We start from the raw sequence: 6491 nt of genomic DNA, 5'->3' as shown, positions 1-6491 counted from the left end.
AGATGGTAAGTGCAACATGGGTAGTAATCTCCTCATTAGCAAATTCCAATCTGCTGTCCGCAGCATGTCTATGAGTCATAGTTGATATGTGATACCTCACAACAGCAGAAACATGCTCATAAGAAAGCTGGAAAATTAATGAAGAAGACCAAAGGGGACTGATTCTGTTTGAAGAAGAGGGTCAAGGACGGCCAGGAGAACAAAGAAATCTTTCTGGAAAAAGCACACCCAGAATGCTCCTTGGAAGGGAGGATGGTGGGATTTCATCCCATGTACTTTGGGCGTGTTACAAGGAGGGCCAAATCCCTGGAGAAGGATATTGTCCTCGTAAAGTGAGAATCAGTGAAAGCGAGAAAGACCCTCTGGGAGATAGACTGACAGCATTACAAACAAGGAGCTCAAGTGCAGCAGACCTTATGCATCATGCAGGGTATTGTTCTGTGGTGTGGAGGGGCTTCTGTGCCTGAGAACCAACTTGACGGCACTTGACAACAATATTACAAAGTCTAAAATAACACATCTCATCACCCTCTAGCTTACATTGCATGTCTACTGGACTGCCCTCCTCTAGACATTGTACATCTGTGGTGGCAAAGGATGGGCATAGTTAGAAATCCTTCAGCATGTGCACTGACTTGCCCTGGTCATCTCTGCAGGGTCACCTCTTGGCATTCTGCCCTTCCATCTTGAGCATCTGTAGTCTTTTTTTCACCTTCAATACTCTCCTCTTAAAACTCTGATGGAGAAACCCAAGCCAGGTCATTCTCTCAAACTACAGCCATATATGTAATTACTTCCTGACCGTTTCCATTTGGACGCTTCATGTTATCTTAAAATCAATGTATCCCAAACTCTACTGATCAATTTCTCTTTCACCTTGTAGGACCTTGTAGTATTCTACATTTCTCTGATTAAATCAGCACCAGAGACAAGGAAGAACCTGATATTGTGATTAAAGAAGCAATTGAACAAAAGAACACAACTGTAATTAATATCTATACACCTAATAACAGAGTCCCAAGATACATAGTCAAACAGATTTGAGCAGAGATATAGACAAGTCCACAATAATAGCAGGCTGCCTCACTACATAATTTTTTATTAACTTATTTATTTTTTTGAGACCAGCTGACTATCCTTTTAGCTAACAACCACCCGTGGAAACATGCAAAGTACATAAATCATGGATCAGGAGCAGATCTTTACAGCTTAAAGCCTCTGGAGTTTAGCAAAGTAGATCAAAGTCAACTAACTCATTGCCGTCAATTCAGAACCAGTGGGTTTTCAGAGGGAGGGACAGTGCAGGAGAGGAAGACCCTTGATGAGATGGATTGATTCAGTGACTAGGGTAGTGGGGATAGGTGTGTCGGAGACAGTGAGATCGGCACAGCATAGAGCAGGGCTTAGGGCTGTTGTACTAAGGGACTCTATGAGTCGCAGGTGACTCGATGGCACATAACAGCAAGAACATAAAGCATTTAAGGCGTTTGCTCACCTTTCTCCCATGAAGCTGCTGGTGCATTCAAAGTGCCTGCCTTTGAATTGTCAGCTCAACTCCATACCCAGCAGGCCTCCAGGGTTCAGAACAGTAGTTAATAGCAGTAAATTGTGAGTGTCCTTTAAAACAGCTGGCCCCACCTGGCTGCCTCTGTCCGGAAGGTGGTGCCCTTATAGAGTGGGAGCTAGGGCTGAGCTAGGACTCTTGGAGGCATTAGGATTATCAAGCACATGGGCAGACTTCCACAGCCCCTACGGCTATTCAAGAACTGCCCTAAGTCATTTCCTGTTTCCAAGATAGGCCTTGTTTTGGTGCAGTGTCAAGAAACAGGATGAGTGACACAGAAGGCTTGTAGACTTGACCTCTAACGTCAAGGTAGCCAATTCAAACCCACCAGTGGTATTACAAAAGGAAGTCTTCTGGGTCTGCTTCTGCAAAGGTAACAGCCAAGAGAAGAATTTCTCATCTGCAAAATGGATGAGGTTGCTGTGAGGATGACAAAAAATAACAACTTGGTATTTCTCCCCACAAAGATGCTGCTGGTTGTAAGCACAGACACAGCCCAAAGTTTTCTAGGAAGGTCAGAATTTTAGGTCTTCTGTCCCATAGTTCTTAGAAGGACATTTGATTCTTTCAGTTTTTAAAGTGTTCATACTGGAGTGTTGTGTTTGGTAAATATATTACGAGGAGTTCACTTTGATTTTACGTCGAACCATAATCCAAAACGTGTGCAGACATTCTGTGGGTTTAAGATGTTTCTCTTGTTCAAATACTGCAAAGACCCACTCGCTCGCAGGTGTTGGCACCACTTGTGAATGGAAACCTCACCGAATGCCAGTATCTGTGATGTTTCTGGGAAAAGGGTTACTTGACAAGAAATCAGGTTTTAAAACTATGTTGTTGTTTATGATTTTTTCATCACCTCCTCCTGTCTACCCTTCTCCGCTCTAGGTAATACTCTTATCCTGCACATGGTTGAATACGAGATTCATTTGTGTTCATAAATTATTAACGTCACCTGTAGAAAGGGGAGGCGAGTGAGGTTTTCATTCAGAGACATTTCCAACTTCCTTCTTTGTGAATCTTTAATCTTTATATTAATTTCAAGCGATGAAAACAAAGTTTATGACGGTTTAATTTATACAGAAAGGGCAGTGGGTATCTCTGGGCTAGCAGGAAAGCAGTGCTTTGAAAGTCCCAGAGAGTGTGGGCCTGATCGGAAATCTTAATATGAAACCAAATTGACTGCTTTCCCCCATTAGATGAAGCTGAGTCTTTCCTTTCTCCCCTTTCTGACTTCACAGGACAAGGGAGATAAATTAGGAAGACCTAATACCCAAACCTCACGAGACCATAAGACAGACAAAGTCTTCACTATTAGTCTATGGTCAATTTCTGAGCAAATCCAGAAACATCTCAGCCATGGGTAGAATACAGGATGAGTGGATTTGTCTACAGGACTTTTCTGGTACTTGTAACTTAAAATGATAATCTATTGTCCATTCCGATCATTATGGAGTATAGACATATGTGAATCCTGATCTCACTTTCTTATTTAATCTACTTAAACTTTGGTTTATTTAACTTGAAAAGGAATTAGGTAAGATGAGGTGATTGCTAGATTCTTCCAACTCAGGGATGATTTACAGACTGAATTACAATCTACTTTCTTTCTTTTTGTGTGTTTATTAATTTTTTAATTGAGATTTTAATGACACTTTATAGAGAACTTGGATTTTGATTCATTCATTGTTGTACATTTTCCTCCATGCTCCTCCTCCCCCCTCATTTTTCTTTTCAAGGGAAAAATGTCTTTTATTGCTGTACAATTCTCTACCCCCACCCCAGTCCACTTTACTATGAAATTCTTATTCTGAACTGTTGTCATACAAATAATACCTGATCTATATCTTTTAAGCATTTCTCTCCTTCATCTGTTTCAATGCAGTGTACATTATTTATCCCCTCTTTCTTAGTTCCTCACCAACCCTCACATCAGTCCTGTTTTATTACAGTGATATTATGCAGTATTTGTCCTTTTGTGACTAAGATATTTCACTCAGCATAATATCCTCCAGGTCACCCATTTTGTATAATATTTCACAAGTTCCTTGTTTTTCAATGCTGCATAGTATTCCATTGTGTGAATATATCATACCTTCTCTATCCATTCATTTGTTGATGGACACTTGGGTTGTTTCCAAGTCTTTGCTATTGTAAACAAAGCTGCAATAAACATGGGTGTGCATATATCTGCTTGAGTGACAGATATTATTTCTTTTGGGTATATTCCCAGTAGTGGAATTACTGGGTCAAATGGTATTTCTATTTGCAACTTTTTGAGAAAGTGCCATACTGCCTTCCACAGTGGTTGCACCATTTTACACTCCCACCAACAGTGAATAAGGGTTCCAGTTTCTCCACAACTTCACCAGCATTTGCTGTTTGCTGCTCTGTTAAATTTTGCTATTCCTACTGGAGTGAGATGATATATATGTTTTGATTTTCATCTCTCTTAGAGCTAGGGATTTTGAACAGTTCTTCATGTGTTTTTTGGCCACCTGAATGTCTTGGTGAACTGTCTGTTCATATCCTGTACCCATTTTTCAATTGAGTTGTTTACCTTTATCTTGTGGTACTCAACTATTTTGTAAATTCTAGATATAAGTCCTTTATCAGACATGTCATTATGAAATATTTTTTTCCCGGTCTGTGGCTTTCTTTTTGACCCTGTTGGAGAAGTTTTTGGATGTGACAGGGATTTGATTCTTAGGAGGTTCCATTCATCTGTTTTATCCTCTCATGGTTGTGGGTATGATCTACTTTCTTAGATTCTGTGGTTTGGTAACCAAGCTCACTATAGAATTCACCACCAAAGCTCTTCTGTCCTATCCTCTTATGCTCCATTAAGATGGAACATTTTTTATAAGTGATTCTGACTTTGTTTAGATAAATGAAAAGATGACTCCTAATATTAATAATAATTAATTTGGAAGCAGGAGTGGTATCCACTTCCTAAATAACATGTCTCCGGAAAATCTGTGAACTTGGATAAATGTCGACAGTTGTTGAAGGGCTTCAGGCCTTTTGTTCATAGAGTCACTATGAGTCATGCTCAGCTTGAAGGCATTCAACAACAACAACAGCATCATTAATAAAGCCAATGTTTATTGAGCATTTCCTATGCTCTGTGTTTAAAACCACATGTGGATATTTATACGTTGTCTGTTGCTGTTATGTGCCATCTAGTTGACCATGACTCCTAGTTATCCTATGCACAATAGCTCTGAACCCTGCTTTAGCCTGGGCCAACCTCACTGACACTGACACTCTACCCTTGTTACCCAGTTACTGTGTCAATCCATTTCATCTGGGATTTTCCTCTGCTGCACTGTCCCTCCACACTTCTAAGCATTATGTCCTTTTCTAATGACTGGTCTCACCTGGCAACATGCCCAAAGTATGTTGGATGGAGCTTCAAAATCTGCCTCCATGGAGCAGCCTGATTTCACCCTCTCCAGGACAGACCTGTTTGTTCTCTTGGCAGTTTATAGCATCTTCAGTACTTTTCCCCAGCATCATAACTCATATACTTCAATTTTTCTTCTGTTGTCTTTGATAACTGTCTAGCTTTCTGATTCACAACAAGTAATTGTGAAGAATGGGCTGGATTAGGTACACCTTAGTCACTAGACTGACATCCTTACTCTCCAGAACTCTGGAGAGGTCTCTGACAGCATATTTACCTAATGCAATTAATCTTTTGATTTGCTGATGGCTGGTGCCAAAAGTGTTGAGTGTGGAATTGAGCAAGCTAAAGTTGTTAACAATCTCAATTTCTTCTCCATATACTATGGTGCTACCAACTGGCCCAATGGTGAGAATCTTTGTTTTCTTGATGCTATATTGAATCCATATTGTAGACTACAGTTTTTGACCCTCTGCAGCAAATGCCCAGTTTCAGCAAGCAAGGTTGTGTCATATGCATAATGCAAGTTGTTGATAAGTCTTCAAATCTTGATGCCACATTCCACCTTATAAAGTCCAGCCTCTCGAATGATCTGCTCTCTATACAGATTAAAAGGTATGGATACAGGACACACCCATGATACATGATATCTATATATAATCCAAATAATCTCCTGTGAGGTGTAAGACATTACTTATCTTCATTTTGCATCTGAGGAAACGAAATTTGCCTGACATTATATGCCTGTGTACAGTGACCCAACAAGTTAGTGGCTTAGCCCCACAGAGATCAGATCCATTGTTAAAAGGGTGGTTTCTGAATTTGACTCCAAGTTAAAACCATCTGAGGGATTTTCAAAACCATGCTGATGAATTCAACCAGAAGCTATAGAGGCAATACCTAGACAGTCTCTCCAGGTGACTCCAAATGACAGCCAGCATTGAGACACACTACTCCAAAGCCTGCAGCATCTAATACTGTATTACTAGTTCTTCCATTTTCCTGCCTACTGGTGATTGGCTTAAAGAGTTAGCCTTCAAACATCAGTCTCAACTGTGAAATAGGTAGGAGAGTGTAGATACAATGTGAGTATTGTAGTTAATGTCTTCAAACAAAACATGTAGCAATAGTTGGATGAAAAAAAAATTAGCCCTCTTGACTTTCATTCAAAATAATAAAGAAAATACAAAATATAAAGAGAGTGAACCAACCAATAAACCACAAAACTCCCAGATCATTGCCATTGAGTAAATTTTGACCATTTATAATACAGAGTAGAATTGCTTCGTAGAATTAGTTCTCAAGCTATGACCTTTCAGAAGCGGGTTGGCGACTTGTCCTCTGAGGCACCTCTGCATGTGTTCATACCACTGACAGTCTTTTATTTAACCATTTACACCACCCAGAATCTCTTATTTGTATATATACATATCCTAGTATGTATAATTTCTGACTCTAGTTCCTCGCACATTTCATTGTAGTATTTTGCTTTGTCATTCCGAGCAGCCTTTTGGAATCTTCTGT

At 39.9% G+C, this 6491-nt stretch overlaps 1 protein-coding gene across 1 annotated transcript in view; it reads right to left on the bottom strand.

The window, feature by feature from the left end:
* The window catches only part of LOC102859261 (fatty acid desaturase 2-like protein FADS2P1-like), a 66447-nt gene that overhangs the window by 32136 nt on the left and 27820 nt on the right, over positions 1–6491 (bottom strand). The gene's annotated exons all lie outside the window — the stretch shown is intronic.

This window comes from Elephantulus edwardii, unplaced genomic scaffold (genome assembly GCF_000299155.1).
Source record: "Elephantulus edwardii isolate Elephantulus edwardi_28Jun2011 unplaced genomic scaffold, EleEdw1.0 scaffold00284, whole genome shotgun sequence".
NCBI classification, from domain to species: domain Eukaryota; kingdom Metazoa; phylum Chordata; class Mammalia; order Macroscelidea; family Macroscelididae; genus Elephantulus; species Elephantulus edwardii.
This window is presented reverse-complemented; position numbering and strand designations above follow the sequence as displayed.